The sequence below is a fragment of the Mustela lutreola genome, chromosome 17 (genome assembly GCF_030435805.1).
Source record: "Mustela lutreola isolate mMusLut2 chromosome 17, mMusLut2.pri, whole genome shotgun sequence".
NCBI lineage: Eukaryota > Metazoa > Chordata > Mammalia > Carnivora > Mustelidae > Mustela > Mustela lutreola.
This window is the reverse complement of record NC_081306.1, coordinates 28,401,167-28,422,296: the sequence shown is the minus strand read 5'-3', so window position 1 is coordinate 28,422,296 and position 21,130 is coordinate 28,401,167. Positions and strand designations below refer to the sequence as shown.

The 21,130-nt window shown below is 35.1% G+C and overlaps 1 long non-coding RNA gene across 1 annotated transcript in view; it reads left to right on the top strand.

Annotated features, from left to right (window-relative positions):
* Window positions 1–19,865, top strand: part of LOC131819864 (uncharacterized) — a 34,665-nt gene extending 14,800 nt beyond the window's left edge. The window contains exons 2-3 of the long non-coding RNA XR_009349358.1: window positions 10,854–10,928; window positions 19,730–19,865. This is a non-coding gene — a long non-coding RNA (uncharacterized LOC131819864). The remainder of the gene's footprint in view (window positions 1–10,853; window positions 10,929–19,729) is intronic.
* Window positions 19,866–21,130: the final 1,265 nt, after the last annotated feature.

Here is a 21,130-nt window from a genome sequence, read left to right as displayed (position 1 = left end):
TGCAGCTATAGTGCTTGGAAAAACTTGAATTGTGATATCACTGTGATAATGTGAATTAGGTTTTTCAGAGAATCGGGAAGAGAAAAAAAGGAAGATATTCTCCAGGGCCAACTCTAGAAGTGACTATTAAAACATCTGTCCAAATTCAATTGAACAAAACTCAGAAATGCCATCTCCAGTGAAATACAAAGAAGATTATATATAGTTCTGGGCACACACATCTCATTTGACCCAATGATGTACATCAATGAAAGACTGAAGGCCAATCACCACTCCATGGGAGAATTTAAAAATAAATTTACTAATGAGGCCAAGAGTTCAGAATCACAAATACTTAAGAACTAATAATAACTGCCTTCACTTGATGTTATTCTATAAGATAAATCCTATGATCAAGTTTCAATTTTAAATTCTTAAAATTTTAAATTCTTAAATCCTTATGAAGAAGCATCATTTGGAGGGAGCAGTTTTCATAATTTATCATCCATCAGCCTTTATTTTTTAAGATTTTATTTATTTATTGGACACAGAGAGAGAGAAAGAGAGAGAGAGAGAGAGATCACAAGTAAGCAGAGAGGCAGGCAAGCAGGGAGGGAAGCAGGCTTCCTTTTGAGTAGAGCCCGATGTGGGGCTGGATCCCAGGACCCAGAGACCATGACTTGAGATGAAGGCAGAGGCTTAACCCACCACCCACGTGATGAGAGAGCCACTCAGGTGCCCCTCATCCATCAGTCTTAATTGATTGGAGGAAAATGTGTGGAGGAATAATGCCTTAGGGATCTAATCTCTCTAAAGGATTTTCAAGTCCTTACCCCTTTAAGGTTTTTGTACAGTTCTGATAGCCTCTAAACATCCAGCTGATTTCTACAGTGACAGGCCTGTTAAAACCTGTCTTCAAACCAGGAATAGAGCTTGAAACATACCAGTCAAGAGCAACTTTGAGTCTTTTAAGGAATTTATCATCATTTCTTTGTTTTTGGTTAATATCTGAAATAGTTCCATATTACACTTGCATAATTTCTCCAGAGCGGACTTTGAAGGAGGCATTCAGTTCCAGCTAGTTCCATATTTTGGCAAGAACTATAATTCTATATAAAAAAAAAACATATTTTAGGGCGCCTGGGTGGCTCAGTGGGTTAAAATCTCTGCCTTCAGCTCAGGTCATGATTCCAGGTTCCTGGGATTGAGTCCCACAGTGGGCTCTCTTCTCAGCAGGGAGCCTGCTTCCATTCCTCTCTCTCTGGCTGCCTCTCTGCCTTCCTGTGATCTCTGTCAAGTAAATAAATAAAATTTTTAAAAAAACATATTTTATACCAATTATTCATGTTTATTAACTAAGATATCACAATACAAATAATACAAACAGTTGCTCTTTATTAATACCTTCAACCAAGATAAAAAAATATGTCATATTTTCTCTAAGAATTTTATATCATCTGATAGGTCAGATATATATAAAATTACATTTAAAGTTTTAAAAATATCAGCAAATATTTTCATTTAAATGCAAATTTGAAAAAAAATCTACTTTTCCAAACACGACTTTTTATCCTATTTTATTTGAATTTTGTCGACAACTGATAAAATGTTTAGCGAGACTATAAATGTTAGATCGGAAAAAATGATTAATACATGTAGGTTCAAATTATTATGTTCCATTAGAAATGATTTAGTCTTTGATGAACATCTGTTTGGTAATATGTTGTATCCAGATATAGTAAATTAATGATATATATAAAATTATAGGGAAATGACACCTTCCGTTCCATTATGAGTAGAGCTTTTAAAATGCTATTTGTCACAACCTGTCATCTTGTCATTATGTAGCATTATGTAGCATTTAAAAAATGTATACTCTTCACTTCGAAGTCTTTTAGAAATCTAAAATCTGACTTTCTATGGTTTGTGTTTCCATAATCCTTTATTGCCAGTTTGAACAAATCCACATGCTTTGATTCAAAGGCAATAAATTCCTCTTATTTGGAAAAATGATGTTTATTTTTGTTCTCTCACCCTTCGCAGGTGGTTTCATTTTAGCACACTTCAGAGTTATAATTTCATGCTTATTAAAAACATTTATTATGATCTACATAGATGAATGAAACTTTAATTTTATTAAATTATTTGCCAAAAACTCTGTTATTTTTAAAAATGTATTTCCTTTGATGGGTTATTTTAGAGCGTTCAGAGAGGATCTAGGAGTGTGGTATTATGCAATTTTTAAGCAGGTATGAAATGGTTATTTATATGATTGTTTCTTTAAGGCTTATGTATATTGTCCATTATATGCTATAAAATATTTTGAAAGTAAATATAAAGTATGTTTTACATAGTTTATTTTTTGGAAAAAATATTGAAATGACTTATGAAATTCAGTATACTCTCAACATTAATTTATTTTGAAATTTACCAGTTGTCTACTGAACCTATTATATGGCAGATATTACTTCAGACTACACTGGTAAATGAAATACTTGGCTTTGTAGAACTTTTATTTTAATGGGTGAGACAATCAAAAGCTATACACCTTAATAAAAATTGCATAGTGCATTCAAAAATGATGAGTACAATGGGGAAAAAGAAAAATTCGATCAGGGTGAGAAAAATCAAGATTGCTAGGCAGGGGATGGGGAGTTAAAATTTTTAATAGGAAGATCAGGGTAGTTACAATGAAGCTGACAATTGAACAAAGGTATGGAAAGGTGATGAATTTGCCCAGAACTATCAGCAATAAGGTCACTCCAGACAAAGGAATTGGCTATCTTGAAGGCCATAAGGTTGGATCATGCCTGGCATATCTGAGGAATAGCAAGGAGGCCACTGTGAGTGACTGAAGAGTAGCAGGGAAAGAGGTCACAGAGGTTAAATGAGTGGCTAGATCATGTAAAAGCTTAGAAGTCATTGTAAAACTCTGGCTTTTATATTTGGAAACTTACTGTGTGATAGAATTTCTGCTAATAACGGAGAGTTCAAATGTCCATAAAATTTCAAGGATTCTTATTCTAGTAATACAGAATAAAGAAAAAGAGTTCATATTTTCACATGGTGTAACAAATGCTCGGAGATCCAAGTGGAGGAAGCTATGGGAGCACAGAAGAAGGCACTAAAATCACACCAATATATTTGATGACTGTGACTATATATAAATTTGTATTTTCTTGATTTTTTATAGTCATGGAATCACACAGTATATACTATTCATTGTCTGGCTTTTCTTTTCTCAGCATCATTACTTTGAGAATCTCCAATTGTAAATAGTTCATTTTGATGTTGAACAGTAATCTCTTTAATGAAAAGATCATAATTTGTCTTTGCTCTATTGATGGACATTGATGAACATTTCCACTGTTTTCAATTCTTAAAAATAAAGCTGCTATGAAATTCATATACAAGTCCTTGTATGAACATAGGGTTTGTTTCTCTTGGTTGAATGCCTAGAAGTAAAATGGCTATTTGTGTAACTGCAACATATTTTGCATTTAAAAAAATTTTCAAACTATTTTCCAAAGTGGTGGTATCATGATATATGCCAACAACAGTTTAGATTTTTTGTTGCTTCCCAATCGAGCTCAGACGAAGTACAATTAGCCTTCATAATTTTAGCCATTCTAATAGATATGTAAGCATGTCTCATTATGATTTTAATTTGTATTTCTTCAATGTCTAAATGTTGAGAAATTTGTCATGTGCTTATAAGCCATCCATATACTTTTGGTGACATGTCTCTTCAATAATGTTCTTCACATGTAAAATTGGATACTCTGTTTGGTTATTAGTAAGGTTTTTTATTTTTATTCATTTTTTAATAATCAGAGTAGATGTCCATTATCAGATATATAATTTGCAAATCCCTTCTCCATCTTTACGGTTTCTCAATGGAGCTTTGATAGCTGTGTTTTTCAAGAAATATGCTACTTCTTTCCTGGTACACGGCGGTATGACTAGAACATTATCAATGTTGATTTTGCAAAGAAAATCATGGATTAAGATATATGTAGTCTGCAGTTGTTGGGAGTGTTCTGTAATATCAAGCATATCTAGTTAGTTGATAATTTAGTTCAAGTCTTACATATCTTACCAATTTGATGACCATTTGTCTATATAATCTTATATAATCTTAAAATAAGGGTGTTGAAATTTTTTTCCATTTCTCTTCTAAGGTAGAAGTTATGATTTTTGTTCTTAGTTTTTCCCTATATATCCCCAAATCAGTTATTAAGTATTTTTTTTAAAGATTTTATTTGTTTATTTGACAGACAGAGGTCACAAGTAGACAGAGAGGCAGGCAGAGAGAGAGAGAGAGAAGCAGGCTCCCTGCTGAGCAGAGAGCCCGATGTGGGACTCGATCCCAGGACCCCGAGATCATGACCTGAGCCGAAGGCAGCGGCTTAACCCACGGAGCCACCCAGGTGCCCTGTTATTAAGTATTAAAAGTCAAGAATTATTATACTCCCTGATGAATTCATCCTTTTACTCTTCTGTAATTTTGAATTGATCTTTATGTCTGATAATGAAATTTGCTTTAAAATCACTTTTCATTATCTTGATATAACCACCAAAGTTATAGTGTGATTAGTGTTAATATAGCATATATTTTCTTTTACTTTTTAAAGCACTTATATATTTAATCCTGACAAAGAAACAAAACAGCTTTTTAACTCTGGAAGCATCTTTCTAAATTATCTTTTTTTTTTTTTTTAAATAAAGCAGTACCAATTTTTGTTAAGGGACCTAGAGTGAAAGTAGATTTATTTATTTATTTATTTGTTTGTTTGTTTATTTATTTATTTAGTAAAAGATTTTATTTTGTTTATTGACAGCAGGAGAGAGAGAGAGAGAGAGAAGAAGAAGCACACAAGCAGGGGGAATCACGTGCAAAGGGAGAGGAAGAAGCAAGCTCCTTGGGGTGCAAGTAGTCCCATGCAGGGCTGGATCCCTGTACACTGGAATCATGACCTCAGCCAAAGGCAAACATCTGCTTAAACAACTGAGTCTTCCAGGCACCCCTAGAAAATTTAAAAAAAAAAGACCTTTTAAAAACATTTTTTTCTTTCTTGTATTTTTTTAAATATTTTATTTATTTGACAGACAGAGAGACAGGAAGAGGAACTATAAGCAGGGCAGAGGGAAAAGGAGAAGCAGGTTTCCCACTGAGCATAGGGCCTGATGTGGGGCTCCATCCCAGGACCCTGGGATCATGACCTGAAAAGAAGGGACACTTATGGAGGAAGCCACCCAGACACCTCTTTTCTTTGTTTTTAATATATGGCAACTGATGCTTCCCAGCCACGAGAAGCATATTACCCATTGATTAAATCTTTGATAACAACCTATTTAAAAAGGTGTGTAAATATATACTTACTCAGATTTATACACTTTGTGTTTTCTTCATAGTTTGGGGCTGGACCCAATGGTCACAACACTGCTTCCAGTCTTTGCCTTCCCATCTTTTGATACCAGGTATTTGGTCAGAAAAGCAAATTAGTATCAAAATTAATAAGCCCTTGGCACCATATCTCTGGAGCAGGGGTTGCTCTTAGCCAAGGCCCAGAGCAGTTGACCTCCCCTCGCTAGTGCTATAGCCCCAAGGACTAGGTCCCTGCCACCAGAACTCAGTCTTACATGTTATGCTAAGCAGACAAAACCAAAACAGGAAAGCTCCGACAGCTTTCACTGGCATGCCTCATCTCCAACTCCCTCGACGTCCAGGCAGTACCAGATGACAGGGAGGGGTCTTGGTCCAACATATGGGAGGGAAGGAAGTAGCCACGAGCAAGTACCTGCCTCTCTGTGCCTTTCTTTCATGAGCAGGTTGTAAGGAGGAGGAAGAGAAAGGGGAAGAGAGGTGAACTTCAACGGGTGGAGGCCTCAGGTAGGCAGCCGGCTCCTGCCAGTAGGAAAGGGACAAAGGAGAAGGCAGTGAGTCTTTCAGGGAGGGTGGGGGGTAAGGGTTACAGCTTATGACAGAATCTGGACAGGAGTAATAGGGATACTAGTCATTTGAGTCCACCATTGGCAATTGGGCTGGGTGTCAGGGCAGATAGGCCTCCCTGGGCAACGGCACATGAGAGAAGGTGGAATTCTTCTCTGAGGAGCAGGTGGAGCTTTGGGTGTTGGGAAAGCATAGACAGTATTGTTCCAGGGCCAAGGACAGGTCCGGGTACTCCTGGTTGGAGGTCAAGGCCACAGTATGATCCAGGTCTTCTACCAGCAGCTCGAAGGTACCACATGCCAGCCACCCCTCATTATTGTGTATAACTCTCTGGTGCACTTATTGGCTTATCCATCAAATGACTCCTTCAGCAGCTTGAAAACCACCTCCACAGGCACTCCAGGATATGGGAGGCTTCCAGAGTGAAAATTTTGCCCAGGATCACCCCAAAAGACCAGAAGTCACTCTGGTGGATGTAGATCTGGTCAAACATGGCCTTAGGGACCATCCACTTCACAGGCAGTCCACTGTCGGTTGTCTTTTTATAGTAACTGATGTGGTGATATTTCTGGCAAGGCTGAAGTCTGAGATCTTCATCATGTTGTCCTTTGTCACCAGCACTTCCCTGGTGGCCAGGTCTTGGTGTATGCACTTCTTGGAGGCAAGGTACTCCATGCCTCAGGCTACCTGGTAGGCACAGGATACCAGGTCCTTGGAGGAGAGTTGCTCTGCTGCATTGTGGCTGATATTGTAACAGTACTCCAGGTCAGGAGGCCTCTGGGCCTGCAGGTACTCCTGTATGTTGTCTTTGGAGGCATATTCCATGAGAGTGTACGAAGGACCGTCCTGTGTGCAGGACCCAGCAGGTTGATGGTGTCCTTGTGCTGTCCAATCATCTTCATCATCTCCATTTCTGAGATTAGGTTTGACAGGTCTTTCTCTGTTGCATCTGACTTCAACATCTTCACAGACACTTTAGTCAAATGGTTGGATTTGTCTTTGTCCAGCCCAATGGCCTCCTCCAACACCACCTGCCCAAAGTAGGCCTGTCTTAGGGGTCTGCCTAAACTGCCTACAACCAGTCTGCCTAAAGGCAGTTATGAACTCTAGATTATCCTCAAAAACATTAAACCACAAGCTAAAAATTCTCTTCACTAGGTCTTTGTCGCAGGTCTAATTTTCTTATCTTTCATCATTTATCTTTTTCCTAATTCTTATTTTCAGTATAGCTTATTTTGCTTCCAGGTGTTTCCCCTGGTTTCTGTATGCTGTTTCAGAGGGAGGAATTATCCTGTCATAAAATTATTTCTTGAGCATTCATTACATCTCTCAGTTAAAATGGGTTCTTTTATGGTACTGATTCATTTGAGTTTTCTCAAAATGGGAAGAATTTTCAAAATGGTGTTTTCCTCAAGGTTCAGAGTATATCTTAGCCTCATCTTACTCTTTTTGAAATTGACTTTTCAAATTCTTGTCCCTCTTTTTATCTTTTTAAATTAAAATGTTTAATTTTTACTATTTTTTCATTTGAGTATAGTTGATATTCAGTGTTACATTGGTTTCAGGTTTTCAATATCTCCATACATTATTCTATGATCACTACAAATATAGCCACCATCTGTCACCATATAACACTATTATAATATCATTCACTATATTCTCTACACTGTCCCATATTTTTTTTTAAATCTCTGATTTTTATGTTTTCTGTTATTCCAATTTTCGACCATCATTTTACTTGGTTACTTTAATAAAATATGCCTGATTACACACTCTTTGCTGAACACCAGAGCATATGATTTATAGTAGTCTTCTTCTTCTTCTTCTTTTTTAATTAACATATAATGTATTATTTGCCACAGGGGTACACGTCTGTGAATCGCCAGGTTTACACACTTCACAGCACTCACCACAGCACATCCCCTCCCCAATGTTCATAACCCCACCACCCTCTCCCTACCCTCCCCACCACCCCGGCAACTCTCAGTTTGTTTTGTGAGATGAAGAGTCTCTTATGGTTTGTCTCCCTCCCGATCCCATCTTGTTTCATTTACTCTTTTCCTGTCCCCCAAACCCCCCACATTGCACCTCCATTTCCTCATATCAGGGAGATCATATGATAGTGTCTTTCTCTGGTTGACTTATTTTGCTAAGCATAATACCCTCTAGTTCCATCCATGTCAACGCAAATGGCAAGATTTCATTTCTTTTGATGGCTGCATAGTATTCCATCGCATATATATATATATAAATTCATTTGTTGATGGACATCTAGGTTCTTTCCATAGTTTGGCTATTGTGGATATTACTGCCTTAAACATTTGGTGCACGTGCCCCTTTGGATCATATAGCAGTCTTCTTTACCTCTATCAGAACCCCAGGAAGCTTTATTTATTTATTTACTCACATAAACAGATGATCCAACACAACGTTTTTTGATGTTCAAATGTATTATAATGTCTTACCGCTTAACACTTTGCTTACTGCTCTCTTTCACTGTCTGACTAAATCCTCATCATCACTATGCCATTTAATGAGGAAGAACATTTGAACTCAGAGTTCTCTCCATATCAGGAAATGAAGACTCCACCCTTCTGTTTGTGCAGGTAAAATAAATGTTGATATTGTCTGTCCTGCACATACCCCATCCCGTTCACCAGAATATTCACCATCCAAATATATACAAAATGAAAACCATACCTCACCACTTCTATTAACACCCAGCATGCTAAAAACACCATCATATGTTCCTGAATTATTGACTTGATTGATAACCCCACTTCCACACATACTGCACTCCTTTCTCCCTGCAAATTTATTTTGGTACAGCAATTTAACCTAAAAATCAAGTCAGATGATTTTATTCTGCTGTTGAAAGTCTTTTGGTATGTTCCCCTTTCATATTAAATAAAAACTGAAGGCGTTTCAATGTACTAGAAGGTCATACATCAATACATTCTTCCTCTCTCTACCAGTATGAACTCCACATTGGCCTCCTTGCTTTTCCTCAAAAGCAACAGACAAGCTGTTCACACAAAGTCTATATACTTACTTGCTCTGCCTAGAGCAATCTTTTCCTTTAATATTTGTATAAAACTCTCCTTCACTTCTTGGGTCTTTGTGCAAATAATATCTCCTAAATGAGATATAACCACCCAACACAAAATAAAATTAACTTTCATCCCAGCATTCTGCAATGGCTTTTCCCTTTCTTGTATTTCTTTGTAACACTTATCACCATCAACCATCAATCATTATTCTATTACTGGTTTATTTTCTTATTTGAGACAGAGAGAGAGAGAATTGGGAGGGTGCGCAGAGGAAGAAGAAAACACCCCACTGCCTAGAAAGCGTGCTGGGGAGTTACATCCCAGGACCCTGAGATCATGACCCAAGCCAAAGGCAGTCACTCAATGGACTGAGCCACCGAGGTGCCCCTCTATTATTGGTTTATTTCACTATTATATTTCAAAAGAATGTAAGCTCTTTGTGGTCAGGTATTTTATATGTTTTATTAATTGAAGTATTCTCAGAAAGGTAGCTGGCAGATTGTAAGGGCTCACTAAACTGTATTTTGTTGTTATTATTGGGCTCCTTTATGGGCTTTACCTCTTACGCTAGACGTCTATCCTTCAGATGTAAGCAATAAGAATAGAGCCCTGCTGCCTGTTCAAATGTGTAAAAAGCCTGTATTAAGTGGATATTTTAAAAGCTAAATGAATGGCTTAATAGTTGTATATAGGGGGAAAGGGAACATATGTTCCACAGTTTAGAAGTGGAGTTCTTTTATAGAGTTCTTGTACAAGCCTACACTATTGAACGATAATGGGCAGTTGTACATTCCAATTATACAAACACTTTGGTAATTTATATCCTTTTTTTGTAATTCATGACTGGATCATTTAATTCCTTAGGAGCATTATAGCATTTCAACTTTTCATGTTCAATAAACTTATTGGGGTTGCGACCTTTTTTATTCAAATGGAGAAATAGTCATGATTTAATCTAAATAAAGTGTTGTTTTCTTGTGTTGTTTTCTAGGAATGAGTCGCACATGCTAGTTTAAAAGTTTTGTTAAATTCCCAAGTCTGTCACTGATAAAAGCCTTTTGTAGATTAGTAACTTGATCAAAACGGAAAAGTTATGTAACACCAATTGTTATACTATCTTTGTTTCCATCTTGCATTGTAATAACACCCATCTTAACTCTATTTAAGACAAATCATTGCCAGATGGATTTCTGGCATTGATTGCATGATATGAAATCTAGTATAACTAAAAGTTTTTGGTTTTAGTAGCATATAAATCAATTTAGAAAAATATATGTATTTGAATATAAGATAAAGTTTTAAATTATTTGGCAATAGTAAACTAAACTTTTTTTTTGTAAATTTGTATTTTCTAAAATTTCATTGATCTCTTTTGCAATAAGAAACAAGTTACAAAAAATTAAGGTTTATTTACCCCAATTCAAAATTATTAGGAATATAATCATAGAGGTTGAAGTATTTAAAATATTGAGACCAAAATATTTTATTAGGTAAATTCATGAATGCTGAGCATTCACTGTTAAAATATACTAATACTATTGATAGACTGGTAGAAGCCTAAAATCAAATATTTATTAAATATTTATATCCATATATTTTCATGGCTTGGTAATTCATTTCTCTGGCATTAAATAATATTCCATTGTTTGCCTATACTACACTTTATTTTTCCTTTCACCTATGGAAGGATATCTTGGTTGCTTCCAAGCTTTTGTCAGTTATGAATAAAACTACTATAGACATCTTTGTGGGTATAGATTTCATCTTCTTTGGATGAATACCAAGAACTGCTACTGCTGAATCATCTGGCAAGAATATGTTTAGTTTTTTAAGAAACTGCCAAGTTGTTTTCCATTCTTTATTCTCAATAGACATGGAAGAACATTCCTGTTGCTCCACATCCTCACCAACATTTCGTGTTCTGTTGTCAGTGCTCTGGATTCTGGGTATGTACTGGTGTCTCTTTTTTGTTTTAATTTGCATTTTCCTGATGACATATGATGTGAAGCATCTTTTTATATGCTTATTTGCCATCTGTAATATTTTCTTTTGTGAGGTATCTGCTAAGGTCTTTGGCTCATTTTTAATCAGGTTTTTCCCCCATTGTTGAGTTTTAAGGGGTCTTTGTGTATTTTTGATTAACAGTCCTTTGCCAGATGTGTATTTTGCAAATTTTTTCTCATAGTCTGTGCTTTGCCTTTTCATTCTCTTGGCATTGTGTTTCACAGAGTAGACATTTTTAAATTCAGGGCTTGTGCTTTTGTAGCTAAAGTTATTGCCAAAACCAAGGTCATTTAAATTTTCTTCTATATTACCTTCTACATGTTTCATGTTTAGGTTTATAATCCAATCTGAGTTAATTTTTGTGAAGAGTGTATGATATCTGCCTGGATTTATTTTATATTTTTAATTTATTTTATTTTATATTTTTACATTTAGCTTCACCATTACTCCAGAACCATTTGTTTACAAGATTGTATTTTGCTCTCTTGTATTGCTTTTGCTTTTATATTAAATATAAAATATAATTGATAATATATATTCTGTTGCTTTAATCTAGTCTTTCTGTGGTATTACAATATCTTGCTTACAATTATCGTTATGGTAAACTTTTTTTAAAGATTTTATTTATTTATTTGATAGAGATAGAGATCACAAATAGGCAAGAGACAGACAGAGAGAGAGATGAGGAGAAGCAGGCTCCCTGCTGAGCATAGAGCCCAATGCGGGACTCGATCCCAAGCCCCTGGGATCATGACCTGAGCCGAAGGCAGAGGCTTAACCCACTGAGTCACCCAGGCACCCCATCGTTATGGTAAACTTTTAAGTCAGTCCTCAGTCTTTGTTCTCCTTCAACACTATGTTGACTACTGTGAGTCTTTGCCTCTCCATATAAACTTTAAAATAAGTTTGTTAATATTAAAAAAAAAGAACTTGCTGGAATGCATTAATTGTATAGATAAACTTGGAAACCAGTGACCTCTTTAGCTTAGCAGGAGATAGACCATGGACATCAGTTGTCACAGTGGTGCCTCTGGCAGAACCTATTGCAAATCCCTAGGCAAAATTAGACCTCAAGGATCTGAGAGAATGTCTAAGAAGTACTTGATACAACCCTTGGGTATGGTTTATTGAAGTGTCCACCTGTCTGAAAGCTGGGGAATCTAGATAAGGGAGGGAAAATTAGTTATGATAAAACATATCAACAAACATCAATAAATTTTGTAAAACTAATTGTCATGGCTCATATACACTATGACCAACAGAGGGACCATCAGAAGGAAAGCATCAGTTATGTTTATTGTGAAAATTTTTTTTCAAAATAAAGCAATGTGAGGGGAAGACACAATGAGAAAATTACCATTTTTTAAATGGTTAAACTTCTTACAAAATGGAATAGGTTTTATATTCTAAGTAGTATATTGAAAAGTAAACCATTGGGGCGCCTGGGTGGCTCAGTGGGTTGGGCTGCTGCCTTTGGCTCGGGTCATGATCTCAGGGACCTGGGATTGAGTCACGCATCGGGCTCTCTGCTCTGCAGGGAGCCTGCTTCCCTCTCTCTCTCTCTCTCTGCCTGCCTCTCTGCCTACTTGTGATCTCTGTCTGTCAAATAAATAAATAAAATCTTTAAAAAAGAAAAGAAAAGTAAAACATTAAAAAATAAAATTTTAATTAAAAAATTATGTAATTTTAAAAAAAGGTTTAAAATAGCAGAACCATTTTTCTTATAACTGGAAAATACATTGTATATATATCTATCAAAAATAACTTGTCATGGGGGCGCCTGGGTGGCTCAGTGGGTTAAAGCCTCTGCCTTCGGCTCAGGTCATGATCCCAGGATCCTTGGTTCGAGTCCCACATCGGGCTCTCAGCTCAGCAGGGAGCCTGATTCCTCCTCTCTCTCTCTGCCTGACTCTGCCTACTTGTGATCTCTGTCAAATAAATAAATAAAATCTTTTATTAAAAAAATTTTTTAAAAATAACTTGTCATGTCTGGAATCAGGAGCATATGGAAAAAATAATATCTGAGGACAATACTTCTGCCATGTTTTGTGCCTTGTTAATATTTTTAACAGTCAGGCAACTTTAAGCTTTATTGAAATACCTGCTACGATACCAGCAGTGACTTTTGGAGCCCTATGACTATAAAAATTAATTGCAAATATTCAAAATGTTTACTATGGTGTCACTATTTAGGGCCACCACCAAGTATGTTTCAGAAGTAAGCGTAACTGTTACTCTTCCGTAAGGCAAAAGGGCATATATTCAGGAGTTCCATCTGCTGTACCAGGAGGTGAATCAAGTAATGATTTTTGTCTATAAAATAATTCCCTTTTCAATCTAACATTCCTCATTCCACATTATAATAATAAAAACTAGAAGGAGACTAAAACAAACAAACAACTACAACTACAACAACCAGCTTTTCCTTCAGTGGAAAAGTAAATATAACCTTATGAGTAGCCTGAAATTTATTTTTAAATATTTTTAAGATAAACGTTTTTGTTAGAAAACCATATATTTTATATGACTAAGAAATAACAGGCAAAGTTTTATTAACTTCTAAAAAGTCTAGTTACTTTTATTTATCTATTAACTCATCTCTTTATGAAGTAGAACATGATCACACCTATTGTATCTACCCAAGTTTGTATGCTTTGGTTATTTTATGTTTGCTATTTCCTTGCTTAATTTTTACAATATTTGATACATAATAGTATCTTTAAGTCCATCTATGGTTTCACAGAATTTGTTTGAACTTCATAAAAATGTACCATACTTTTTGCACTGTCCTTGTTTTACTTCTCTATTAGCTTTCCAAGATTTATTCACTTTAGAGTGTGTAGCTATCATTTATTTTTATTCCTCCATAATGCTATGTTTACAAATTTGTATTTATCTGTACATTTAAAAATATCTTAATTATATACCATTTCTCATCTCACGTAACACTCATGTTACTTCTACACTTATCAGATATTATGTAACTGAAAACCACAACTCAGCAACAATAGAACACCATTTTTCAAAATTAAATGGCTTACCAGAATTCTTTAATTCTATCCTTTATTTGTATTAGATGACCCTTTATTCTGGTATTTGGCATTGTTCATATGGAGGAAAGCTTGTAAGTTGATATTCCATAAATAGAAGGATTTATTATGATTGATTAATTATTTTCATTTAGAATGCATAGAATATGGTTGATTTAATATTTCTTTCTTACCCTCTGCCTGGAACATAGTGCTATCTATGTAATAGCCACTTAAATATTAAGTTAATTACCTAGACTTTAAACTGCATATTAATAGGAATAACATACAGAACTCTTCTCAGACTGGGACACCTGGGTGGCTCAGTCAGTTAAACGCCTGAGCCTTTAGCTCAGGTCATGATCTTAGGGTCCTGGCACTCAGTTCTGCAACAGATTCCCTGCTTAGCCGGGAGTTTGCTTCTCCCTCACCCTGCTGCTACCCCTGCTTGTGCTCTCTCTCACTCACTCTCTTACAAATAAATAAAATTAAAAAAATAAATTCTTCTCAGATAGCTAATATAGAATATCGTCTTTGTATTCATCAAAGGGCAAGTGCCATATGATAATGAAATTCAGACTACTTCAAATTTATTTTTTAACCAGTAAGAAAGTACTAGAAACAAGCCAAAAATGTCTTCAATGAATTAAAGAAATAGATTGATTTTCAATATCTTAATGTTTCTAAAATAAATTGCAAGATTTTTATACTAGATATCAGTGTAAATATTCATTATACAAGGATATTCTAAAAATAAACCCGAGAAAACTACTTGACATATATGATGACAAAAACGAGTTTGACAAAAGTCAGTTTGGGTAAAACTTACAATACCTACCACCTGAAACTCTTGTTCTATAATTTAATTATTTTAATTTACAAAAATACAAAAATAATATATCAGAGTAAGTCTATTGATAGCTTTGAAGGTATGCTCTGGTTGTGCACTGTTTACTATTTAAAGCGGAATCAAATATGTGATGCTTATGGTGTGACTATATTAAAATTCAACAAGTTCAGAAGCATACGAGGAATAGAATAAAGACAAAAGATGACCCTTACTTATCCTAAAGATAGACAATGGTATATATGTGCTAGTTGGGGAGAGAATCCAGTCAGTAGATGGAGGATGTGGTAGTGGAAAAAAAAAGAAACAACGTTTTGGTTGAAAGTTTAGCACTATATTTAACAAAGTGAAATTGTGTGTTAATAGCCTTGAATAAAATCCAAAAAATATTTTCAATTCATTGAAGATTATTTAGGAAAAACTTGAAAAATACAACTTGATAAGGATTCCAATAAAAGATTCATAAGCAATACAAGTTTCAGAATTTTTAGTATATTTTCCCTAAAAAGCCATTTGATTTAAATTAAAAAGAATTCTGTTTACCTGCCACTTAAATAAGAGGAAATTATTTGGTTTTGTAATAAGTCAATAAAATAAATTAACATATTTTTAGAAAACAGATATGCACACTAATTTAAAAAGAATAGTGCTTCATCTGTTCAGCAAACATTTGTAAAATTCCTTGCCATCAGCTAGCTCTGGAGTTCTGCTAGGTGAGTAAGGCCATGTATGTTACTGCTCAGAGTACTGACACAAAGCAATTGTCCCCTTCACGTCCATTTTTTGCCGTTGATATGTCATGCTATGTTGTTTAGAGATCCATAGATGGCCCTACATGAAGGCCTTTTTTTGTGTGTATATGGGTGACTGTGATTTACCTTACAAATAAGATGGCTCCTGATTTACAGTGATTCAACTTATGATATATTTGGCAATGATGTGAAAGTGAAAGTGATTCAGTAGAAACTGTACTTTGAATTTTGAATTTGGGTCTTTATAAATTTGGGCCAGTGACATGTGGTGGTGCCATCTTGTGATGCTGGGCAGCGGCAGTGAGCCACAGCTCCCAGTCAGCTAGAAGATTACAGGGGTGAACACCTGATATTCTTACAACCATTCTATATATAACCATTCTTCTTTTTTTTAGTGTAATATTTAATAAATTGCATGTGATATTTGATACTTTGTTATAAAATAGGCTTTGCTTAAGATGATTTTTCCCAAATGCAGGCAAATGTAAGTGTTCTGAGTATGTTTAAATAAGCTTAAGGTAAGCTATGATATTTGATAGTTTAGGGGTATTAAATGCATTTTCAATTTTTTATGTGTTTCTCTGTACATAGCCCCCTTGTAAGCTGAGGAACATCTCTATATGTATATGTCGCCTTGGTATGGATTACATATTATTGGCATGAAACATCTAGAGCAGTACGCGTGCCATATAATTGTCTACAACATCCAACAAGTTTCTTGAAAACTTGTGCCAAAGGGGTTATGTCTTTAACGATTCTTATTTCAGAAGGGTTCTCTCAAACTTAAGATTTTTCAGAAGTTAAGTGAAAATCTGACCAAACTAAACATTTTTCCATTTTCCCTAGTGAGCAAAGATAGCTAAAATCTATCTGCCATTTTCAACACTGTACTCAACGACTGTAATTCTAATTTAAGAACAGATTATTTATATCAAAACCACATGTTGGCCTAATCTTATACAATATTCATAAATCTCACTCAGAGCCTTGGACACTTTTATTTGTTGAGTCTATATGGTACTACGGACATTCATCTTTTTTGACCTCTTAGCTTCATGTATGTCTATACTTTTGAAAATACATGCATCATAGTTCCATTGTAAAATGTCTGGGTTATAAAATGTGCTATGCTATCAAAATGGTAATAAGAACATACAAATGACCTAATGTAATGAACTGGACCAGATTGCCAGATATCACATTTCATACCAGAAAGATTCAGTGGTAAGTTTTAAAATGGCCAGCTATACTTCAACTGAATTATAACTCATTTAACTTCTTTCTTTGTGTACAGTATTATACATTAGTCAGTATTATAGTAAATAAGTACTTTGGACAGATGTAAATATGCTGTAATAAACAATGTTTTTCTTCTTTCTTTTAGTCCTTTTTACTTGTAAGACTAGCCACAAATACCATGCCTCCCCCAAAATAATTTGCAATCCAAATTTATCTCCAAATGAATTTATTGCACAGAAAAAAAATACATATATATATATACACACACAGTAGACATGTTCAAAAATAGTTACACAATAGCAGGGCCCTATATGTAAGCTGTATAGTTGTTTTGTTTTGTTTTGTTTTTTTCTTTAAAAAAAAAAGAGGTTATGTGAAATATTGGAATTTTATTTCCAGGCCTAGTATTCAAGACAGTTAACTACAGTTACAGTGTCAACAGCCTCTTGTTGGCAGTATGATTTTATTGGCTCCATGGAATAACAGCAAGAATTTACTATTGCTTCTTTCTTTTCTGACACACACCGAAAAAAAAATTGGCACATTTGCTCAAGACCAACCAGAATCATTTTAACCTATCAAAATTGATGGGAGGCCTTCACTGCCAAAGTCACTGCTGGGTTTTCACAATTCATTGCAGACAATCTGCTACTCCCATTAGGATAAAGGAGAAAAGAGTCATAATCAGGGAAGAAAGCCGGATTAATACTTGTAATTATCATTGAATTATTTAGCCTGCTATAGGATTATTATTATTAGTGTCATTTGATAATTTTCTCTCATTTTATTAAACACAACTGTGAGTAATTACCCTACCTAATATTTCTCTGTATTGGATGACTAGCTAGCAAACACTCATGAAAATATCTATTAGCCACACATATAAAATGCTGCATTATGATGCTGTTGAATCAGAACATACCACTACCTGATCCTGTAGCTCTTTGAGGATTTGCAAATCAATTAATTCTATGTTTATTGGATTCTTCCCATACAATTAGAAAATTTTTTTTTTTTTTAAAGATTTTATTTATTTATTTGACAGAGGGAGATCACAAGTAGGCAGAGAGGCAGGCAGAGAGAGAGAGGAGGAAGCAGGCTCCCCGCTGAGCAGAGAGCCCGATGCGGGACTCGATCCCAGGACCCTGAGATCATGACCTGAGCCGAAGGCAGCGGCTTAACCCACTGAGCCACCCAGGCGCCCCACAATTAGAAAATTTATAATAGAGTCCATGAACATTATTAGTTTTACCATTTTAAACCAGCAATCACACTTTGATTTTTACAACAAAAGCAGAAATATAAACACACACATTTCGATCAGTTTTCTGTTAGTCTGTCTGGACTTCAAAATCCTATTCCTCAAGATAATGCACACCAAAGTTCTGGATTAAACAAGAAATTAGATGGCACCTGAACGCTTGGTTTAATATTCTCAAAAGGACTATGCAACTTATTTCTTACATAATGACATTGTTTTACAAAGATCCATGCTTTTATAATGTTAGTATTTTTAATAATCAATAAAGTCAATTAATCATGATTAAAAATCAAACATAAAAATTTCTACTTTTTGCTTTTGCCCCCTCCATTTAGAACTTACTTATAGCCTGATAATTCAAAGGTCCCTATGTTTATGAAAATCTGGACAGAAATAGCTCTAAGATCCCATTCAGAACTTGATATTAATCTAAGACTTTTGGCTCCATTTATCCTGAGAGCAAAGAGTAGGACAAAGGATTTGAGTACTGTTAGTTTATCTGGGAGATTACCCAAGGTAGAAAAGAATGGGAAAGTGATACAGTGAAGAAGCAACTTTGTCAAAGAGGTACATTGTTGATATAATTGTTGTGGATAGAAAATGAAGGCTTGCTTTTACTGAAAGGTCCTAAGAAACTTCTTTAAGTTGTCCTCATGAAGACCTGAAAACTGACAATTTTACCTATGGTTCTTATTTCCACTTCACTGAGAGCTGTCCTCAGAGGACATTAACTCTCCTACACTTTTGGGTTGTGTTGGAGACATTCTAAAATGAGAGAGAGAACATGAGATGCTATCAGTGTTAAGTAGCTGCAATTTCCCATGGAACTATCCACCACAGGTTTGGCTATAATCAGGTGTTGGGCCTTGATATCAGAGGGATTTGAGGCAGTATCATTTTAGGTTAATCATTATATCTGAAATTTCCAAAAACTTCAACTGATGAAACTTTGATTATAAATCTATAAATATAACAATAAATCATTCAAATTATTTTCATAGAAATACACAAACAAAGCATCAATTGAGTAATATTTACATGTTACAAAATACTGAACTGAAAGAATTTGGTCATAGAACAACGTGTAAGAAGTAGAACTTAGGTTTAGGTTAGAACTCAGGATGCATTTGAGACTCAGTTAAGAAATTGAATGGAGGGACGCCTGGGTGGCTCAGTGGGTTAAGCCACTGTCTTCGACTCAGGTCATGATCCCAGGGTCCTGGGACCGAGCCCCAAATCAGGCTCTCTGCTCAGCAGGGAGCCTGCTTCCTCCTCTCTCTCTGCCTGCCTCTCTGCCTGCTTGTCATCTCTCTCTGTCAAATAAATAAATAAATAAAATCTTTAAAAAAAGAAATTGAATGGATGTCTGACTATCTTATAGGTTTGCTAAAAATCAGTGACTTTGTGTTCACGTGTGGCTATGCAGGAATTTTTAACTTTCTCTAAGAAGTTATTAGATTTGATTATATAAGGGCAGTAAAGGATGGGGTAAAGCAAAGTACAAACCCCATAAAGACAAAGACACTGAGTATGAGAAAAGAGTAATAGATAAGAAGAATCAATGCATTTGAGGAAAATGGGAATTGAAATACACAATGATTGTTGATTTTTTTAGATGGAGAAAACAAAACTAGCTTGCAAGAAGGAAATAACAGAAGACATGTTGTGATGTGATACAGAATCCTGGAAAAGGCAGTAACGTGGATTAAAGGAGTAGGGAGAGCATATCAGGTAATTTGGATAGGAAGGAGTTAGGAGATAATTGCTTGATAAATTTTATATGGCCCACTTAAATGCACAGATTTCTCTTCTTTAATTTATATGGAGAACAGGGTGTCCTTTCTCTTCCCTTTCAGAGCACCAGAGGTGTACTCTTTCAGACTGAAAACCTGAAAAGCTCAGGACTCAGTTGCTTAAGCACAGCTGAGAGGACATATTTCAATTAAGATTTACATTTTGCTGTATGTAGTAGACTGTCAAAAGTGGTTTAACCATATTTTTTCATTTAACAAGAAGACTACAGAGAGTGTTTTCTGGTGTTGGTTCAGAGTCCTAAGAAAGTCAAGTGAAGTATCTTAGAGGTTTTCATGGCTTTTTATTCACAGTTGCAAAAATTGCTGTTGGAGTTCTCACTATTAAGCCCACATTTCTGGCAGAAAGATAGAGGTAAAAGAGAATGATATCTTGTACGACTGATACTTTGTCATATGGTTACAATGTAACTAGAAAAGAGACAATAAAATATTTGATGTTGTTTTAAATTTCCTTGTTGTCAATCCCTCAGTGCTTTCTGATATTAAAGGAAAAAGTAAATGGATATTGACCTGGCAACTATCAACACCTGTCAGTTTCTCTTGGATAACCAATATCTCTATAATCTCTTCTTCCCAGTAAAAAAAATAAAATATATTCATAACCCACACTGTGCCATCTCAAGTTACTGCACCAAGATAAAATTACAACGATTTTCAGTTGTTCCAAATGGACAGAATACCCTTCCTTATGATATCATGTCTTATAAGATAGATAATTGGCTTGCTACCAATCTACCCAGATGTGACTGTGGAAGAGACAGGAAAAAAATAATAATATTTATTCATTCCTTGGGTTGACCCTGTTTACACGGATGCATAACTATTAGAAAAGGTCGGTTTGGGACATTGGAATGAATTTACTTAATGGGTCTGTATGTAATTGGGTTGGAGGAAATTTTTAATTTCTACAAAAATTATTAGAGTTCTATCTTATTCTCTTTTGTTAATTTTCACATGTTAACAAAGCCAACATTTTTGTCTAGCAGACAAGATCTTAAATCCTAACAAAACTCAATTTTTTCCTTTTTTTTTTTTTAAGTTTGAGAGCCTCATGTTCTCTCATGCTGCTTTAAATACAACTGAAAAAAAAAAGGAGCTAAATGGGGCAGTAAGACCAGACTTTTTATTTTATTTATCTTATTTTTAATTAAAAAATTAAAGATTGTATTTATTTATTTGAGAGAGAGAGAGAGCATGAGTGG